The 21,520-nt window shown below is 40.3% G+C and overlaps 1 protein-coding gene across 14 annotated transcripts in view; it reads left to right on the forward strand.

Annotated features, from left to right (window-relative positions):
- CHODL (chondrolectin) overlaps positions 1–21,520 on the forward strand; it is a 593,574-nt gene that overhangs the window by 412,082 nt on the left and 159,972 nt on the right. For 8 of the 14 annotated variants that reach the window (XM_081572699.1, XM_081572697.1, XM_081572701.1 and 5 more), the window contains one exon: positions 8,896–9,047. The gene's annotated coding sequence lies outside the window, so the exon portion shown is untranslated. Of the gene's footprint in view, positions 1–7,940; positions 8,059–8,481; positions 8,709–8,815; positions 9,048–21,520 lie in introns of those variants that run through there. The other 6 variants (XM_081572695.1, XM_081572707.1, XM_081572702.1 and 3 more) reach the window with 3 other exon arrangements.

Genomic DNA, 21,520 nt, shown 5'->3' on the forward strand with positions numbered 1-21,520 from the left:
ATCAAACGTATGTCTCCTGCATTACAGGTGGATTCTTTACCACTGAGCCACCCGGAAAGCCCACTATGAAATTAAAGGATGTTAAAACAATCTGAGTTCGACTTTTGATTTGAACATGTCATAGGCTTAACTAGTAATAGTTGTTCCACGTGAGGAATCATGATCCAGTGATATAAAGAACCAGGGCTACAGAAAGTAGGACAGTAGCAACCTCCAACTCTTGTGACTCGCTGTTGTTATAGAGTAAGCTGTGATGTACAAACCAGGATTTTACGCTAATCCTGCCTGATGCCTGCCTTATTCTTTGTGTCTTTTTCCAAGCCATGTTTTCTAAAGTGTTCCCTGCAATCCTGTGAGGTACTTGATCATCATTTCACTATATATCATTGCTTAAATCTGAGTTGGAGTCTATTGCTTGATTTAAGAATCCTGATCGCTATGGAACTCACTAGCAAGAGTGCTTTCAGGCTATACATCCATAGGGAAATGGTAGCAGTGGTTCTGGATTTTGGCTCTATTTTAGAATCCCTTGGAATGCTTGGAAAATACCAATGCTCAAGCAGACTCAGATCAATCACATTGAATGTCCAGGATTAGGACCCAGGTGTTGATACTTAAAAATTATTTAGGTGATTATAATGTGATAATTGGGGGCTTCCCTGGTGGCTCAGCTGGTAAAGAATCCATCTGCCAATGATGGAGCTGCAAGAAACAGCTTCAGGAAGGTATCCTGGATGAGGAAATGGCAACACACTCCAGTGTTCTTGCCTGGGAAATCCTGTGGACAGAGGGGCTTCGTGGGCTACAGTCCATGGTGTGACAGAGTCAGACTCAACTGAATGCATGCACACACACGCACACACACACACACATACACAATGTGAGAATTAATACAGAAAATTTAACGACTTATAAAGATGGGGATGTTGAAGGAAGGATTAATATGTAACCTGTCCACTCATCCCCAAATTATGTCCCATAAGAAGGCCTAGTATATACTTCTTTCACCAAGGCATTGGGTGACTAAGAATCGTGCTTGAAGATCATTTTTACAGTTGTTCTCTCTAAGCCAGAAACAGTGGAAACATTGCCATGAAGTGGTTTCTCTGACTTCGGTGGAGGTAACAGGATGCAAGGTAGCATTTCCACCTAGCCATATCTAATGTCTAGGCTACTCTGTAGCCCTTGTTCTTTACATCGCTGGATCATGATTCCTCACATGGAGCAGCTATGGATAGTTAAGCCTATGATATGGTTACAGTTGCAGTTGCAGTTGCAGTTATTGTAATAGTCTACAAAGCCTCCCTGATGATAACAGTGATTAGTCCAGCTGGGATTTTTGGTATTGCCAAATTAATCATGAGACCCTAGGACTAAAATGGATGGGAAACCTCCAAAGTTCATGTTTGATTTGTATAAATGGAAAATTTCCAGATCTGGTGAACAGAAAGCTGATTTGATTCATCTTTTGACACTCATAGATCCATGTCCAGTTTCCACACTTAAGTCAGTTCACACACCCAGAACCCATGAATGAAAAATAGTGTCTTTGAAAATACAACCTCTTATAATGGCAAAGTACTAACAGAGTTTCTGACTCCTAATCTTTTCAAGGGTCTGTGGTCAGTTACCAAGTAGCTCAAAGGTTCTTGGTTGGCACAAGGAAAAGGGCTATTCCAAGACTTCAGAAGTTTTTTGTTTTGTTGTTGTTACTAGATCTGTGTTCATTATAATTCCTGGGGACCCAGAATGCCCTGAGAGTCAGAAAATAAATGGGGTCTTTGTTCATATGCCATATGCCAGGCCCTGTGGGACCTTGATGCTGCCGTGTGGTTATTGTTCTGCACTCAAGTGTAGAAGTAAAAGAGATGCTTAACGATAGGCAGAATCCACTCTTCTATTTCCTGCCCTAGAGAACAAGAGCTATTATGCTAAAAAGGACTAAGTGGAAACCTCCGGAGCTCCATCTCCCTAATAAATAGTATATCTAAGGGAAATACAAATATCAGTGCCATTTTCAGTTTCGAAAGGAACAGGGGTAATGAGTTCTTCACATTTGCTTTTTATCTGCTAGCTTGCCTATGCTTACAGGGGCTGGATATGAACTTGGAGAATGATAGTGAATTGCCAGAAGCTTAATTGGATGGTTACTCCTGTAGCAGCTGCAGTTTCCAGATGTGGTCTTTTAATGGGGGCAAATAAATAGAGCACCTAGCTACTGATATGCAACTCTCAGTCTTGCTGACCCTTTTTCCTCTACTCCCAAAGCAGAAAATATCAGATGTATTCTGTTTTCATTTTGAAAAGACACATGTGTGACAGAGGGTAAAGGCAAATCCCAGAAAATAAAAGAGACTTATAAACTTTGTGTTATAAACAGGATTCTGAAAAAAATAATCGTGCAGGTGGCTTGGATATTTCTATTTTGCCACAATGCTGTCCTTCCCTCAGCTTGCATCTTTTAGCCTCATGAAGAGTTGCTAGGAAAAGTGGGCCTAGCATGATGGAAATGTATTGTTGCAATATCATAGCTGACTGCAGGGTTTGCTTTGAAGGAAAATGAAAATCTTTCCAAGGGGCAGAACCTGGAGTGCTGTGGTGTGTTGTGCTTAGTCGTTCAGCTGTGTCCAACTCTTTGTGACCTCATGGACTGTAGCCCACCAGGCTCCTCTGTCCATGGACTTCTCCAGGCAAGAATGCTGAAGTGGGTTGTCGTGCCCTCCTCCAGGGGATCTTTCCAACCCAAGGATTGAACCTGCAGGTCTCCTGCATTGCACCTGAGCCACTAGGGAAGCCCAATTTGTCCAAATGGCCCAGACTACAAAAAATTTCTTGAGCTGAGTAGCTATATTGCTTACTAGGCCATGGCTAATATTTGGTGGTGAAGTTAAGGAAATTAAAAGAAGAATGAAAAAACAAGTACAATGTATAATAAATATGTGTTTGGATGTAAGACTATTTGCTTCTACATGAAAGCTCGTCAGAAGGCCCTTAGCGGATAAAACTATTGATAAGTATGTGGAAAATATGACCCTAAAGTAGAAATATAATTGCAGGTTGATTATTTTAGACAATTCTACTTCTGGTGGTTCAGTTGGTAAAGAATCCACCTGCAATGCAGGAAACATGAGTTCGATCTCTTGGTTTGGAAAATCCCCAGGAGAAGGAAATGGCTACCCACTCCAGTATTCTTGCCTAGAAAATCCCATGGACAGAGGAACCTGGCAGGCTACAGTCCATGGGGTTGCAATGAGTCAGACATGACTTAGCGACTAAGCCACCACCACTGTGTAGAAGTTATTCTGCTCTGGGATTTCCTTGCCCTGCTTTTCATGCATTTGCAAAATCATGAACTTACTGATTTCCTTTTACAACATCATGAAGTATCCACCCAGTCTTGCTCCTGACCGAGGAACTCAATTTAGTGAGCAGTTGCCCATCAGATTCACAAATTTTGCCACATACTCCATGATCTTCTTTAGCTGTCTCTGACTTTTTTGCACCAGGGACCAGTTTCATGGAAGACAATTTTTCCATAGACCCAAGGATGGGGGAGTGGTTGGGGATGATTCAAGCCCATTACATTTATTGTGGACTTTATTTTATTTCTAATCTAATGTGGCTGCTGATCTGACTGGAGGTACAAGTCTATGGCCCGGAGATTGGGGGCCCCTGTGGCTGTTGACCTTTCAGGATAGGGGGATGGTCAAATAATTATCATGTTTGCTAAGAAATCACAATTGTGTATTTAGGATATTGTCCTCTAGGGCACACTGATACTCTTGCTGCTGCTGCTGTTTAGTCACTAAATCACATCCAACTCTCTGTGACTTATGGACTGCAGTCCTCCAGGCTCCTCTGTCCATGATTTCCCAGGAAAGAATACTGGAGTGGTTACCATTTCCTTCTCCAGGGGATCATCCTGACCCAGATATCAAACCAGTGTCTCCTGCTTGGCAGGTGGGTTCTTTACCACTGAGCCACCAGGGAAGCTCCCTATTGATACTCTTAACCACCAACTAACACAGAGTGTTGTATTGCTCATGTATTGAGGAACTAGTGGATGGAACTGGGTGTCACATGTTCTCAATAACATCTGATTATGGCTGGAAATATTTCCTTTTCTGTCCTTAAAGCACTATACTAGTGCAAAGGTGTTTGTACTCAGGGGAGAAATGTTTCTACTAAAGGACACAGCAAGTGTCCCTTATGTTAAATTAGAAGATAAAACTGCTGCCTCACCATTTTGGATTCCTCAAACTACTGAAATTATCCATTGAAAATGAGGGCTATGATGCAGGCTATAATGATTTATCTTGACCATCAAAGGCAGTAACATAGATGATGTACTTTAAAGAATGAGAAGTCTCTAAATAGAACTCAACAGATATCTTGGCGGCTCTAGAGTACTGCCTTGGCAAGTGGTCTAAATTTAATGCTGTTCCAACGGGGCCCTTTAGAAATTAGAATTCGGTTCCTCTACTGGAAAACTGACCAGCTAGCTGCTGGGAAAAAATTATAGAAGGGAGAAAAAGGCAAGGAGTCACAAAAATAAAAAAAAATTTATGAATAGCTATAGAGATAGGATTATAGTTTTCTCCCACAATTTCTTCTTTGCCATATTAGTGTGTGTATGAGTGTATGTGTATGTTTGTGTGTATGTATGTGTGTGTATATATATATATATATACATATATATATATATGTATATATATATATATAGTTGGCCAAGGCATTTGTTTGCATTTTCCATAAGATGTAATGAAAAATCTCAGCAAGCTTTTTTGGACAATCAATACATGTGTATTTTCTCTATTTCCTTTTATGTCAGGTTCAGTTCAGTTCAGTTGAGTCACTCAGTCATGTCCCAACTCTTTGTGACCCCATGGACTGCAGCATGCCAGGCCTCCCTGTCCATCACCAGCTCCTGGAGTTTACTCAAACTCATGTCCAAGAGTCAGTGATGCCACCCAACCATCTCATCCTCTATCGTCCCCTTGGCTTCTCACCGTCAATCTTTCCCAGCATCACGGTCTTTTACAATGAGTCAGCTCTTCGCATCAGGTGGCCAAAGTATTGGAGTTTCAGCTTCAACATCAGTCCTTCCAATGATCACCCAGGACTAATCTCCTTTAGGATGGACTGGTTGGATCTCCTTGCAGTCCAAGGGACTCTCAAGAGTCTTCTCCAACACCACAGTTCAAAAGCATCAATTCTTTGGTGCTCAGCTTTCTTTATAGTCCAACTCTCACATCCATACATGACCACGGAAAAACCATAGCCTTGACTAGACGGACCTTTGTTGGCAAAGTAATGTCTCTGCTTTTTAATATGCTGTCTAGGTTGGTCATAACCTTCCTTCCAAGGAGTAAGCGTCTTTTAATTTCATGGCTGCAATCACCACCTGCAGTGATTTTGGAGCCCCCCAAAATAAAGTCAGCCACTGTTTCCACTGTTTCCCCATCTATTTGCCATGAATTGATGGGACCGGATGCCATGATCTTAGTTTTCTGCATGTTGAGTTTTAAGCCAACTTTTTCACTCTCCTCTTTCACTTTCATCAAGAGGCTCTTAAGTTCTTCTTCACTTTCTGCCGTAAGGGTAGTGTCATCTGCATATCTGAGGTTATTGATATTTCTCCCAGCAATCTTGATTCCAGCCTGTGCTTCCTCCAGCCCAGCATTTCTCATGATGTACTCTGCATATAAGTTAAATAAGCAGGGTGATAATATACAGCCTTGATGTACTCCTTTTCCTATTTGGAACCAGTCTGTTTTTCCATGTCCAGTTCTAACTGTTGCTTCCTGACCTGCATACAGGTTTCTCAAGAGGCAGGTCAGATGGTCTGGTATTCCCATCTCTTTCAGAATTTTCCACAGTTTGTTGTGATCCACACAGTCAAAGGCTTTGGCATAGTCAATAAAGCAGAAATAGATGTTTTTCTGGAACTCTCTTTTATATATTTTGGTATATATTCTTTTATATCAGGTAGTTTGGTGGTTGTCAGTTTACAGTTTAGTACACATGTCACAGAACATTGAAATGGATCATAGCAGACCTAAAGTTGCAAGAGATCTAGGACTTAAAGCAAAACATTTATTAAAATTTGGATTGTCCCTCCTTAAATAAGGGCTATAGGTGCTTCCAGCATATAGGTGATAGTTAAGGCATTAATTGTGTAGAAGCACTTTTTTAAACCTTAAAAAATTTAAGAAAGTTGTATATGGATACTATACGGTTCAAGGAATGGATTATATTAATTATTTTGGTTTTATTCACCAGCTGATGATTGGTTTTATTCATCTCAATTCTCTTTACTGGGGATTGCTCACCTCATGAGTCATGGTAGACAACTGTCACTTCCTCACTTAACAGAATCTGAAAATAAGTGTGTAGCCTTTCTTCCAGTTAGAATAGGTATAGATAATGTAGGGTTAGACTATCAGATGCAGGCGCCATGGGATCACATGGATAATTAATGATTCAAGCAAGCAAAGGGAGTGGAGATTCCACTTGGTAGTCGTGAGCTACAGCAGCGGTAGCAACAAAATCAAGTTCCCAAGAGCATATGTGGTAGTGATACAGGAATGACATCAAGTATCCAAGACTAGCATTAAGATTTTAAGGAACTGACTTTTTGGCATGACTTAGGCTAGGGTTCTGAATGCTGCTTCACATCTTTTATTCTTATCTTTTTCCATACCTGTTTTTTTTCCCTAACTTTCTAGAGATTCAGTAAATTTTTCTAGATGTTCAAGTGGCAAAAATATGTGTATGTGTATATATATATATATGTATATATGTATGTATATATATATATATGTATGTGTATATATATATATATATCAGTTCAGTTCAGTTGCTCAGTTGTGTCTGACTCTTTGTGACCCCATGAATTGCAGCACACCAGGCCTCTCTGTCCATCACCAACTCCTGGAGTCTACCCAGACCCATGTCCATCAAGTTGGTGATGCCATCCAACCATCTCATCCTCTGTCGTCCCCTTCTCCTCCTGCCCCCAATCCCACCCAGCATCAGGGTCTTTTCCAATGAGTCAGCTCTTCGCATGAGGTGGCCAAAGTATTGGAGTTTCAGCTTCAACGTCAGTCCTTCCGATGAACACCCAGGATTGATTTCTTTTAGGATGGATTGATTGGATCTCCTTGCAGTCCAAGGGACTCTCAAGAGTCTTCTCCAACACCACAGCTCAAATGCATCAATTCTGCGGCGCTCAGCTTTCTTCACCGTCCAACTCTCACATCCATACATGACCACTGGAAAAACCATAGCCTTGACTAGACGGACTTTTGTTGGCAAAGTAATGTCTCTGCTTTTAAACATGCTATCTAGGTTGGCCATAACCTTCCTTCCAAGGAGTAAGGGTCTTTTAATTTCATGGCTACAGTCACCACCTGCAGTGATTCTGGAGCCCAAAAACATAAAGTCTCTCACTGTTTCCACTGTTTCCCCATCTATTTCCCATGAAGTGATGCGACCAGATGCCAGATCTTAGTTTTCTGAACGTTGAGCTTTAAGCCAACTTTTTCACTCTCCTCTTTCACTTTCATCAAGAGGCTCTTTAGTTCTTCTTCACTTTCTGCCATAAGGGTGGTATCATCCGCATATCTGAGGTTATTGATATTTCTCCCGGCAATCTTGATTCCAGCTTGTGTTTCCTTATATATATATATATATAAATTGTTGTTTAGTCACTCAGTCATATTGCAACTCTTTGCAATACCATGGGATTTTCCAGGCAAGAATACTGGAGTGGGTTGCCATTTCCTCTGACCCAGAAGATCCAACCCCCATCTCCTGCATTGGCAGGCAGATTCTTTACCCCTGAGCCACCAAGGATGCTCGTATATGTGTATATATACATCAGTATATATATATATATATTATGTCAACAAGAGCTTTGTTCTGTTGCATGCAATAAGGACTCTGACTGATAGAGAAGGCATGAAACCAAGAAGGGGAAGGATGAAATGAACTTTCTTTTCCTGGGTGAACCAAAATAGAGTGACTGGAAAGAGCTCAAAATCCAGGAAATAAGAGGTAAGAGGAATAGAACCCTTTCAATACTCACGATGGTTTTTTCACTCAGCCAGGAGGAACAGAGTTTATGCACTCTCTTAAGACAGTGTTTGAAAGGAGGGAGGTAAAAACCATAGTAGCCTCAGAGTCAGCAAGGAAAAAAGTGACAGGTGCTTTGTTGACTGGGCTGAGAGTATGGTGCTGAGGATGGGCACTGAGACATACACAGTGGGTGCTTGGGGTGTTATGCATACTTTATTTGCGTAGTTTGGATAAATCAACTGACCATAAAGGTATGTTACAGGTAACTTTGCTCCATTTGAATTTTTCCAGGCTTTAGATAGGTTTGTATTTTAACACTAATAATCCAGTTTACTGACATTTCCTTCCTCTTTCTAATGTAAGTCATTGACCTTATATAAAGTGCTCTTCAAATATTTCCAGGAGTCTCTGGGGAGAGTCTTATAGTGGTAAAGAACCCACCTGCCAATGCAGGAGACACAAGAGACATGAGTTTGACCCCTGGGTCAGGAAGATACCCCGAGGAGGGCATGGCAACCCACTCCAGTATTCTTGCCTGGATAATCCTATGGACAGAGGAGCCTGGCAGGCTACAGTCCATAGCGTCACAAAGAGTCGGACACAACTGAAGCAACTGATCACATATCATGGTACAGTGAAGACAAACATGAATTCTTTGTCATGCTTTCCATTGAAAGTTATTCTGTTCCCTTCCCCTTGATCCTAAGTTGGTTCTGTGACTTGTTTTTACCAACAGAATGCAGCAGAAGGGGTGTTGTATAGAGTCTGAGGCTGTGCCTTAAGAAGTCCTCAATTTCTGCTTTTACTTCTTGGAAGGCTCCTTTTTGGGACCCAGCTGACATGATGGGAAGAAGCCATTTGGGGAGAGAGGGACAAGGCCATCCTACCCATCCCAGCCAAAAGCTAGAACTGAGGCTTGCCAGGCACCATCACTAAAGATTGGAGTCTTCACAACACAACACAAAATTGTAAGTTGTCTTTTTGTAACATGCTTTAGAATGGTGGTGGGGAATCACTGTTGTTTGCTCACTGATATTTGGAATAATTGAAAATTCCTCATTTTGGAAATACATATCATGAGTCATAGTACATGAGAACGTGGGACAAGTCCAAGTAAGAGACTTCAGTGTGCTTGAGATACTCACACTCTTCCAGTGTCCAAAGATTTTGATTTTCATTGCTTTTCCTTATTGAGGTAGGCTCATTGTGCTTGGCTCTTTCCTTCAACAGGATTTATTCTTTTGCAGAAGCCCCCTTAGAATACTCTTTTCCTGCTTCATCAGTTCTCTAGAGACATCCAAGTAAAGTCTGCATCTCACTTAGATTCGAGCTGGGACAGCCGCCATGCTAGTGGGTGTTCAAGTGTAACGTGCTAGAAATTAGAATTACAAACCAGTATCAAGATTCCACTCACCTACCCTCTCCATGTCTGCAAGATACATCAAGTGAAGGAATTGGCGCAACAGGGCATAACTAGTTCATGGAGAATCTTTATAGTAGCTCACAAAAGATTCCTATATGTGGAAAGAGACTTTCACATCTTAGACTATAGATCTTTTCATGCTAAATTCAAAACACCTAGAGATGGAGGCAGGTGAGCTGAAGCAAATTCAATTTGCATTTCTGCTTTAATTTTGCAACTTCAACTAACTTTATGCATTCATTGAGATGTTACATGTATTTTTTCAGTTATTCTTTTTGTTAGCTGATGAGATAGATAGTATCATCGACTCTATGGACTTGAATTTGAGGAAACTCTGGGAGATAGTGAAGGACAGAGGAGCCTGGTGTGCTGTAGTCCATGGGGTTGCAGAGTTCAACATGACTTAGTGATTGAACAACAATAACAATGACAATGTATGGGCCCTAATCCATAAAGATGATGTTGTTGACTACCCCCGTGGAGAGCCTACTAGTATTTAATGATACAGATTTTCCTTATAGAAGAGCTAACTTCCCTATTATTTCATGTCACCTGTTATGGTATCAGTTTTCTCAACCACTACAAAAGGACAGGTTGGTATTATTTCTTTAAGCTGTGTAGTCTGGCTTAGAAACTTTAATCATGAAGTGGCATGGAATTTTTTTAAATACCTTTGCTTTTGTGAAGTATGCAATAATTCATAATATTCCTTCAGTCCACTGGTAAGTGATTCATCAATTATTTATTTCTAGTACCACTTAAATTAATTTCAAGGAAATCAATCTACATTCATGTCTATAAAGTAACTATATTTTTGTCCCAGTATATTATATTTTATTTATTTTTTAAGTGTTTTATTTGTATAGGGCTTCCCAGGTGGTACTAGTGGTAAAGAACCCACCTACCAATGCAGGAGACTTAAGAGACGTGGGTTCGATTGCTGGGTGGGGAAGATGCCCTGGAGGAGGGCATGGCAATTCACTTCAGTAATCTTGCCTGTAGAATTCTATGGACAGAGGAACCTGGTGAGCTACAGTCCTGAGAGTTGCAAAGAGTCAGACACAACTGAGGTGACTTAGCATGCATGCACACATTCTCCTTATTATCTGAAAATCATATACCATATGTGTTACAGTGCTAGCATGCCAAGTCACTTTAGTCGTGTCTGACTCTTTATGACTGTATGGACTGTAGTCCATCAGGCTCCTCTGTCCATGGGGATTCTCCAGGCAAAAATACTGGCATGGTTTGCCATGCCCTCTTCTGTGTTATGGTGGTATACATAAGCAACAACAGGGAACATGACCTTGTGTATACACTTAAGAAACAGGGAATTAATGTGTGCTTGTATGTGTGTGTGTTACTCACTCAGTTGTGTCCAGCTCTTTTCAACCCCATGGACTGTAGCCGGCCAGGCTCCTCTGTCCATAGAATTCTCCAGGAAAGAATGCTGGAGTGGGTTGCCATTCCCTTCTCCAGGCGATCTTCCCACCCAGGAATTGAACCTGGGTGCCCTGCATTGCAGGCAGACGTTCTTTATTAAAATACAGTGTTTGGTAATGTAAGTTTCCATGTTATTCTTTGCATACATCTCACCCTCTCCTCCCTCTCCCCATGTCCAAAAATCTATTCTCTATGTCTGTTTCTCCATTGTTGCCCTGTTAAGTAAATTTTTCAAAACCATTTTTCTAGATTTCATATATGTGTGTTAGAATACGGTATTTATCTTTCTGATAGATAGCCAATGGGAATTTGCTGTATGGCTCAGGAAACTCAAACAGGGGCTCTGTATCAACCTAGAGGGGTGGGATGGGGAGGGAGACGGGAAGGGGCTTCAAAAGGGAGGGAATATATGTATACTTATGGCTGATCCATGTTGAGGTTTGACAGAAAACAGCAATATTCTGTAAAGTAATTATCCTTCAGTAAAAAATAAATTAACTAAAAAATTAAAAATAGAACTATTACATGAAAAAAATACAATCTTTGAAGCAATGCATATTCTATGTTAATGACTTACAGCTTTAACTAAAAGTTTTTATTAATTGACATGAATTGTTTTAGATAAGAGGGCATCTATCCTAGTCTAGTCAATAAATATTTATTGCATATCAGCTCATTCAAAGCTTTAGGGTGTTCTGGGAGATGCAGAAGTGAGACAAACATCCTATCCTTAATGGGTTGGTAGTTTCAATGAGATTAATGCAAATAACTCAAAGGTTGCGGGTAATAAGACAGATGACACTTTTCAATCACTAGTCTCTCCTCAAAAATGCTAATTTATGTCCTTAAATATTTGTCAGAAATCTTATTATCAAGACTTTATTCTAAAAGTCATGAATTTCTGTTATGAATTAGTTTTGTCTGCCATTTTTCTGATCATAAATTACTCTTCCAGTAAAAGTATAAAGTGATCACACTAATACTGGAATGTTTCTAAGATATTAACAAATACAACTTAAATAGGTCTTATATTTCATGTAGTTAACTTGACACTGTGCCCATATGGGACTGACAAGTTTTTTTTTTTTTTTTTAAATTAAGTAACTCAGCAAGGAATGAAGCCGGCTTCGAGGCCCACTCAATCACAGAAGAGCATATTCTGCATTCCCCCAGCACTCGTCTCTGCCACTACTCAGTCATTAATTGTGTGCTTCCTCTCATAACTTTTCTGTCTTAAAAGGACAGAAAGGACAGTTAACTATACTTCAGATAAATCTTTAAGACATGCTAAATGAAAAAAGCCAATCACAGAAGGACAAATACTGCATGATTCTGCTTATAGGAGCTCTCTAAATTAGTCAAATTTATACAGTGGAAGAGTGGAATAATGGGTGCCAGGGCTAAGGAAGGCTGAAATGGGGACTTACTAATCACCGTATATAAAGTTTCAGTTATGCAAAATGAATAAACTCTAGATGTCTGCTGTGCAACATTGTATCTATAGTCAACCATGATGTATTTTGCACTTAAAATCTGATAAGATAGATCTCATGTTAAGTGTTCTTTAACACAGTTAAATAAAATGCAGTTGTATGTTCAGCATCTAAAAAAATAGGCACTCTTTACTATATTGGTACTTTTACCCCTACAGTTTTCAGGATGCCTTCACATACATTTTCCACCTCAAATTTGTGCCTGTCCCACAGGCATTATCTCCCTTATTACCTTGGAGCAACCTGGTTCTCTAAGCAAGATGGGAGAGTCAGCTTAGCCTGCTTCACTAACCACTCTCAAGTCAGTCAATTTTAACTTCTAGATCAATCAATCAATCACTCAATCTCTCTCATATTTTTTATGCTTTTATTTTTTAAATCCTATGCCTATTAAAAAAGTCTTACTGAAGTGTACGTGGCATATGTTTAATGTATACAATTTGATAAACTTTGACATAGGCTCACATTCATCATAGCATCACCACTTTCAAAATAATAAACATATCCATCACTCCCCACGTTTCCTCAAGTCCTCTGTAATGCCTTCCTCCCACCCTTGCCCTGCCCAGTCCCCAGCTGACTGTTGATCTGCTTTCTGTTCCAGATCCCAAGGGTGGGCTCTGGGGTGGTAGGTAAGGACCCACATATGGTTGAGGTAACCCCCTGCTTGCTTACCCCATGAGGCTATCAAACTGTTTGGAAGCTGATTCAGGAGTCAGCTTCCTATTTCCAGTCCAAACTACCGACCCCCTGTAGTGTGGTGTTCACAGCTACATGGGTATGACCACGAAAGGGGTTGCTAATAAAATGACCCAGGCATGTACCCTAAGAAGAAGGGTAATGTTGGCTGTTTGGAGAGGTAGTGGGGAAGACTTCAGAATGTCAAGGTCAAGCACAAGGAACACAGGTCTAAACTTTGGAATGTGAAATGGAGTTGGTTTAAATTAAGAAGATACCTTATAAAAACTGCCAGACCTCAGAGTAGGGGGTTAGGGAGGGTTGTGTAATAACAGTGAAGAAAGAGAACATCAAGTAGTGATGGGAAAAAAATAGGAATTTATGTAGCTTATAAAATTAGAAAGAACATTAGAAGCAACCTCAAGAATCATCTGATAAACCCCATGCTCTTATTTTAGAGTTATGAAAATGAGATATTTAGGGTCATCCAGTTTAACTGTGGCAGCCCTGGAAATAGGATCCAAACCTCCTGATTCTGAATGTGTAAGGATTTTTCCTCAAAGAATTAATATTTCTATAGAAAATGGCTAAATACACCAGAATCTGCTAAAATTAACTAGTATGATTGGCAGTGAGATCCAGAAGTTTGAAAGTCCTAAGATAGTGGTTGTAGCATTTTGTTTTTTTTTCCTTAGTGACCAGGTGAAAAATATTCTCTAGCAGCTCTTGAATAGTCCTAAAACCACTGGAACAAGAGAAAAAATCTATACTTGTAGGCCTCTGAAAATAAGAGTTGTTTAACATTATGCTGATGGTATTATTAGAAGTATAAGTTGTGGAGTTATGTCTAGTATGAGGTTATATCCCTTGCTTGTGTCAGAAACAGACTTGCCCTATGTCTAGTGTCTAGTATGTGCATGCTCAGTCATGTCCAACTCTTTGCGACTCCATGGACTGTAGCCCGCGAGGCTCCTCTGTACATGGAATTTCCGAAACAAGAATACTGGAGTGGCTTGCCATTTCCTCCTCCAGGGGATCTTCCCAACCCAAGGATGGAACTTGCATCTCTTTTGTCTCCAGCATCAGCAGGCAGATTCTTTATCACTTATGTCATGTGAGAAGCCCTTACCCTGTGTATGAGATGGAAAATACTAATAATATTGGTTGGGTTTATTCATTTCTTGTGACCATTTGTCTGCCCTTTTGTCTGTCCTCTTTTCATTTTCAATCAGGCTCATGGATCTGTGAACTGAAATGAGAGGGAGCCAGTTTTACCTTTTTTATGTCTCCAACTTTAGCTTAAACTTGTCTCCTTTTCTCACAATGTGTCAAAATGACTCATAGAAGACATTATTGCAAACCATAATGAACTTGTTTATTTTTGTACCTTCTTGTTTAAAAATATGTGTGTGTATCTGTATATCTACATGTATGTGTGGTGTGTTAGTTGCTCATTCATGTCCAACTCTTTGAGACCTCATAGACTGTAGCCCGCCAGGCTCCTCTGTCCATGGAAATCTCCAGGCAAAAATACTGGAGTGGGTAGCCCTTCCCTTCTCCAGGGGATCTTCCCAACCCAGGGGTCAAACCTGGGTCTCCTGCATTGCAGGTGGATTCTTTACTGTCTGAGTCACCAGGGAAGCCCATCTACATGTAAACAAATATTTAAATATTTTCCTACCCTGTCCGTAGCTAATTATGTTTCTGATTTACCTGGTTTGACCAGTATAGGACAAGACGTCTGTGAATATCCTTATAATGTAAGAACCTTCTCTCTTAACTATTCATCTACTTTAGTCCTAGGCTTCTCTGTTTAACTATTCATCCATTTTTGTCCTATTATATGTAGAAAAAACTAAAATTTTGTATTCAAATTGAATGTGCTTTCCAAATGCACTCACACATCAGTGCAGTTACCACCGACAAAAACAGAGTTCATTTCACATTTCCTTGGAGTGCAGGAAAGATTACATAATAAACAACCAATTGTCATTCAGTTCTCTTTGCATCAGGTTGCCAAAGTATTGGAGTTTCAGCTTCATCATCAATCCTCCCAATAAATATTCAGGGTTGATTTCCTTTAAGATTGACTGGTTTGATCTCCTTGTTGTCCAAGAGTCAGAATTAAGATTAAATGCCGTTTTTCAGATCTTCCTGACCACATAATCTAAACTAGCACACCTTTTAACATTATTGTTTAATTTTAATAATTGCATAGTGCTAGTCAATAGTTAACATTTTTTCACATTTATTGTCCTTGCCTATCATCCTCAAAACTGTAATTTCCATGAATGTAGATTTTTATCATCTGTATCGCCCACTTAGCAAATACTCTATTTATCAATCAATCTGTTTATCTAAGTTAAATAAAGAATGGTTGTATTATAGCAAGTGAACTGTATAGCCCTTAAAGAACAATTGTCATCTTAAATTTTCTAAAAATAATTATTTTTTAACCTCCATTCATGAAGAATTTAATTTTATGATGTATAAAATAATTATGGGGTTCTGAATGCATAAACTAGTTCTGCTGAAATGATCCTATTTTTCCATCTTTTGTTGAATTTGTTTTATTAAAAATCTTCAAACAATATACCATATGTAAGATGAGATGCATTCAAAACTACAAATGCATACACATTTCTTTAAAGATCTTTTTAAATTATATACTTTCTTAACAGCCACTGGACAAGGTCCATATACTACATTAAATTCTTGTAAAATATGAGTTTTCTACCAAAGGCAGATAATTAATTTGAGCAGTTTAAACAGAAAGTTAGCAAATTGTTGCACTATTTTCTGGAAGAAATCCTCTGTGAGCATGAATGGCTAATTAAAAGTGTGCTAAAGTTCAGCAACTCAAAACTATCAAAAAACCCCATCAACACATTTCTGCTCATTTTAAGGGAGCATTTTAACAGGCTTTGTCAGTGCCAGAGAATGTCAGTGTCAGTGTGGATGTAGAAGTAATATCACCAAAGATTTGACCACCACTGAAAATTGTCTTACCTAGGAATGAGGGTGGTTTACAAAAGACATGATATGTGTAGATTAGAAATAAAACACTATTAAAGCTAATGGCTGGATATTTACAAAATGCATTCATCAAATAAATGTACATTTCTTGTCATCTTCCACAGTGATGATTCCATTAGAGGCTTAATCATTTACCACGTTTAAGGTGTCTGTCAGTTTAAAGTGATATTATTATTCATTTTATATTTACATTTGATATAAAGCAATGCATTCTGTCTCACAGTTATATGTTCATTTAATCATCAGTCTGCATATGTGCAATTTTCACAAGCCTATTTGGATATTTATTTTGGTTTCTGTATGAGATTATTAAGATATGCAATTGGTTTTCCATGTTGAAGATTTCAGACACCTATGACACCTGCAAAGCATCAGATAAAGTCTTTCATGCATAAGACTGCTTAGGTGGATGTGTCATGGGCAGGGTGGACTTGAGCAAAAGATGAATTAAAGAGCTCCTTCAGGAACTTTTTCAAATGTGCTTTTCCTCCAGGCAACCACCCTCACTGGATACTATAGTTTAAATACCTTAAGTTTAAGGTATTTACAGTAATACCTTAAAGTTGAGTATTGTTTGCCAACTTGACATTTCAGGAACTCATTCGCCCTAACTGCAATTCCCCCATGACTACCCCTCTGCTCCTGTTGCATGAGGTTTCCTAGTCAAACAAGCCTCTCATAAAGCAGACCAGGTGCCATTTCTGCCTATCCCTAAGTAGAGGTTTCAGTTCCCTGCCAACCTATAACATTATTCAAACAAGCCAATTACAGCCTCCCACAGAAACGGGGCAGTGGGGGTGGTGGAACCTCACTGTTTTGATGCTGCGAAGACTGAGTCCAAGGCTGTTCATTCTGTACCGAGGTGCAATTCTGTGGGTACCAAGGGACCTACAGATTGTCATACTGAGTGAAGTAAGTCAAACAGAGAAAGAGAAATATCATATGATATCCCCTATATGTAGAATCTAAAAAGAAATGGCATACATGAGCTTATTTACAAAACAGGAACAGACTCATGGACTTAGAGAACAAACTTTGGTTACCTGGGGGAAGGGTAAGAGGAAGAGATAGGGAATTTGAGATCAGTATAGACAATAGACAATAGATCAATAGGCACTGCTAAAATCTAAAGTGGATAACAAACAAGGACCTACTCTATAGCACAAGGATCTCTGCTCAATGTTACATGGCAGCCTGGGGAGGGGAATTTTGGGGAAAATGGATACATGTACATGTATGGCTGAGTTGCTGTACTATGTACGTGAAACTATCACAATGTTGTTAATTGGCTATAGTCCAATATAAAATAAAAAGTTAAGAAAAAGATGTTTTTCATTAAAAAAAAAAAGACTACACAGGATACTATTTCTCAGTGATTAGTTTGACAAAGTCCAGATGTTTGACAATATATCCTTTTGGTATGTCAATGGGAAAAAAGACACACTTGTATATTTGTAATAGGAATGCAAACTGGTTCAATCTCTATGAAGGGAGGTTTGACAATACCTAAGTCTTCCTTGGGCTTCCCTTGTGGCTCAGCTGGTAAAGAATCTATCTGCAATGTGGGAGGTCTGGTTTCAATCCCTGGGTTGGAGAGGTCCCCTGGAGAAGGGAAAGGCTACCCACTCCAATAAATTGACTGTTTCTTGGGCTTCCCCGATAGCTCAGTTGGAAAAGAACCTGCCTGCAATGCAGGAGACCATGATTTGATTCCTGGGTCAGGAATATCTGCTGGAGAAGGGATAGGCTACCCACTCCAGTATTCTTAGGCTTCCTGTGTGGCTCAGATGGTAAAGAATCGCCTGCAGTGCAGGAGACCTTGGTTCGATCCCTGGGTTGGGAAGATCCCCTGGAGAAGGGAAAGGCTACCCATTCCAGCATTCTGGCCTGGAAAATTCCATGGACTGTATAGTTCACGGTGTCGCAAAGAGTTGGACACGACTGAGCGACTTTCACTTTCACTTTCAGGTCTTCCTTGGTGGCCAAGATGGTAAAGAATCTGCCTGCAATGAGGGAGACCTGGGATCAGGAAGATCCCCTGGAGAATGGAATGGCAACCCACCCCAGTATTCTTGCCTGGGGAATCCCATGGACAGAGGAGCCTGGCGGACTGCAGTGCATGGGGTTACAATGAGTCGGACATGACTGAGCAACTAACACAGTAAAACTACATATATGTTCACCCTTTGACCTAGCTATCCTACTTCTAGGAATCTATCCCAATAATATGGTGAAAAAAAGTTTTTGTTTTTTTTGAGACCTATCGCCTTCATCATGGGAGAAAGTAAATACAGATTAAGGTTGGTAGGCAAGGTCCCTGCATGATCACTCATGTCCAACTGTTTATAACCCCATGGATGGTAGCCCACCAGGCTCCTCTGTCCATGGAATTTTCCAGGCAAGAATACTGGAGCCAGTTGCCATTTCCTTCTCCAGGGGATCTTCCTGACACAGGCATTGAACATGTGTCTCCTGCACTGGCAGGCAGATTCTTTACCACTGTGTTACCTGGGACCTGTTAAGTAAAAATCTTATAGTTCCGGTTATTGTAGTTCAGTCACTCAGTAATGTCTGACTCTTTGTGACCCTATGGACTGGAACACACCAGGCCTCCCTGTCCTTCACTATCTCCCAGATTTTGCTCAAAGTCATGTCCATTGAGTTTGTAATGCCATCCAACCATCTCATCATCTGTCATCCCCTTCTCCTCCTGCCTTCAATCTCTCCCAGCATCAGGGTCTTTTCCAATGAGTTGGCTCTTTGGATCAGGTAGCCAAAGTATTGGAGCTTCAGCTTCAGTATCAGTCCTTCCAACAAATATTCAGGGTTGATTTGCTTTAGGATTGACTGGTTGGATCTCCTTGCAGTCCAAGGGACTCTCAAGAGTCCTCTCCAACACCACAGTTCAAAAGCATCAGTTCTTCAGCACTCAGTCTTTTTTATGGTTCAATTTTCCCATAACTTTGACTAGATGGACCTTCGTTGGCAAAATAATGTCTCTGCTTTTTAATACGCTGTCTAGTTTTGTCATATCTTTTCTTCCAAGCAGCTGCTGCTGCTGCTTCTGCTGCTAATTCGCTTCAGTCGTGTCCGAGCAGCAAGTGTCTTTTAATTTCATGGCTGCAGTCACCATCTGCAGTGATTTTGGAGCCCAAGAAAATTAAATCTGCCACTGTTTCCACTTTTTCCATGAAGTGATGGGACCAGATGCCATGATCTTAGTTTTTTGAATGTTGTTTTAAGCCAGATTTTTTCACTGTCCTCTTTATAGTGGTGTCATCTGCATATGTGAGGTTGTTGATATTTCTCCCTTCAACGTTGATTTGAGCTTGTGAGTCATCCAGCCCAGCATTTCACATGAAGTACACTGTATATAAGTTGCATTAGCAGGGTGACAATATATAGCCTTGACATACTCCTTTCCCAATTTTGAACCAATCTGTTGTTCCATGTCTGGTTCTAACTGTTGCTTCTTGTCCAGCATACAGGTTTCTCTGGAGACAGGTAAGGTGGTCTGGTATTCCTATCTCTTTAAGAATTTTCCACAGTTTTTTCTGATCCACACAGTCAAGGGCTTTAGCATAGTCAATGGAAGCAGATTTTTTTTTTTATTATTGCTTTGCTTTTTCTATGATCCAATGGATGTTCGCAATTTGATCTCTGATTCCTCTGACTTTTATAAATCCAGCTGGCACTTCTGGAAGCTCTTGGTTTATGTAATTTTGAAGCGAGTCTTGAAGGATTTTGAGCATTACCTTGCTAGCATCTGAAATGAGCACAATTGTACCGTAGTTTGAACATTCTTAGGCATTACCCTTCTTTGGGATTGGAATGAGAACTTACCTTTTCTATTCCTTTGACCACTGCTGAGTTGCCCAAATTTGCTGGCATACTGAGTTCAGCACTTTAGCAGCAGCTTCTTTTAGGATTTTAAGTAGCTCAACTGGAATTCCATCACCTCCACTAGCTTTGTTCATAGTAATGCTTCCTAAGGCGCACTTGATTTTACACTCCAGGATGTTTGCTCTAGGTGAGTGACCATACCATCTTGGTTATCTGGTTCATTGAAATTTTTTGTGTATAGTTCTACTGTGTATTCTTGCCACCTCTTCTAATCTCTGCTTCTGTTAGGTCCTTGCCATTTCTGTACTTTATCGTACCATCTTTCCAGTGCCAAAGAATGTTCAAACTACCACACAACTGCACTCATCTGCTGCTGCTGCTTCAGTCGTGTCCGACTCTGTGCAACACCAGAGACGGCAGCCCACCAGGCTCCCCCGTCCCTGGGATTCTCCAGGCAAGAACACTGGAGTGGGTTGCCATTTCCTTCTCCAGTGCATGAAAGGGTAAAGTGAAAGTGAAGTCGCTCAGTCATGTCCGACTCTTAGCGACCCCATGGACTGCAGCCTACCAGGCTCCTCCGTCCATGGGATTTTCCAGGCAAGAGCACTGGAGTGGGGTCTAAACCCTAGCAAAGTAATGCTCAAAATTCTCAAAGACAGGCTTCAGCAATACGTGATCCATGAAATTCCAGATGTTCCATCTGGATTTAGAAAAGGCAGAGGAACCAGAGAACAAATTGCCAACATCCGTTGGATCATCAAAAAAGCAAGAGAGTTCCAGAAAAACATCTACTTCTGGTTTATTGCCTATGCCAAAGACTTTGACTGTGTGGATCACAACAAACTTTGGAAAATTCTGAAAGAGATGGGAACACCAGACCACCTGATCTGCCTCCTGAGAAATCTGTATGCAGGTAAGGAAGCAACAGTTAGAACCGGACATGGAACAACAGACTGGCTCCAAATAGGAAAAGAAGTACATTAAGGCTGTATATTGTCACCCTGCTTATTTAACTTACATGTAGAGTACATCATGCAAAATTTGGGGCTGGATGAAGCACAAGCTGGAATCAAGATTGCCGGGAGAAATATCAATAACCTCAAATATGCAGATGATACTACCCTTATGGCAGAAAGCAAAGAAGAACTAAAGAGCCTCTTGATGAAAGTGAAAGAGGAGAGTGAAAAAGTTGGGTCTTTTCTAATGAGTCAGTTCTTCTCATCAGGTGGCCAAAGTATTGGAGTTTCAGCTTCAACATCAGTCCTTCCAACCAATGAATATTCTGGACTGATTTCCTTTAGGATTCACTGGTTGGATCTCCTTGCAGTCCAAGGGACTCTCAAGAGTCTTCTCCAACACCACACTTCAAAAGCATCAATTCTTTGGTGCTCAGCTTTCTTTATAGTCCAACTCTCACATCCATACATGACCACTGGAAAAACCATAGCCTTGACTAGACGGACCTTTGTTGGCAAAGTAATGTCTCTGCTTTTTAATATGCTGTCTAGGTTGGTCATAGCTTTTC

This window comes from Giraffa tippelskirchi, chromosome 2, assembly GCF_054371585.1.
Source record: "Giraffa tippelskirchi isolate mGirTip1 chromosome 2, T2T-mGirTip1v1.2.pri, whole genome shotgun sequence".
Lineage (NCBI taxonomy): Eukaryota > Metazoa > Chordata > Mammalia > Artiodactyla > Giraffidae > Giraffa > Giraffa tippelskirchi.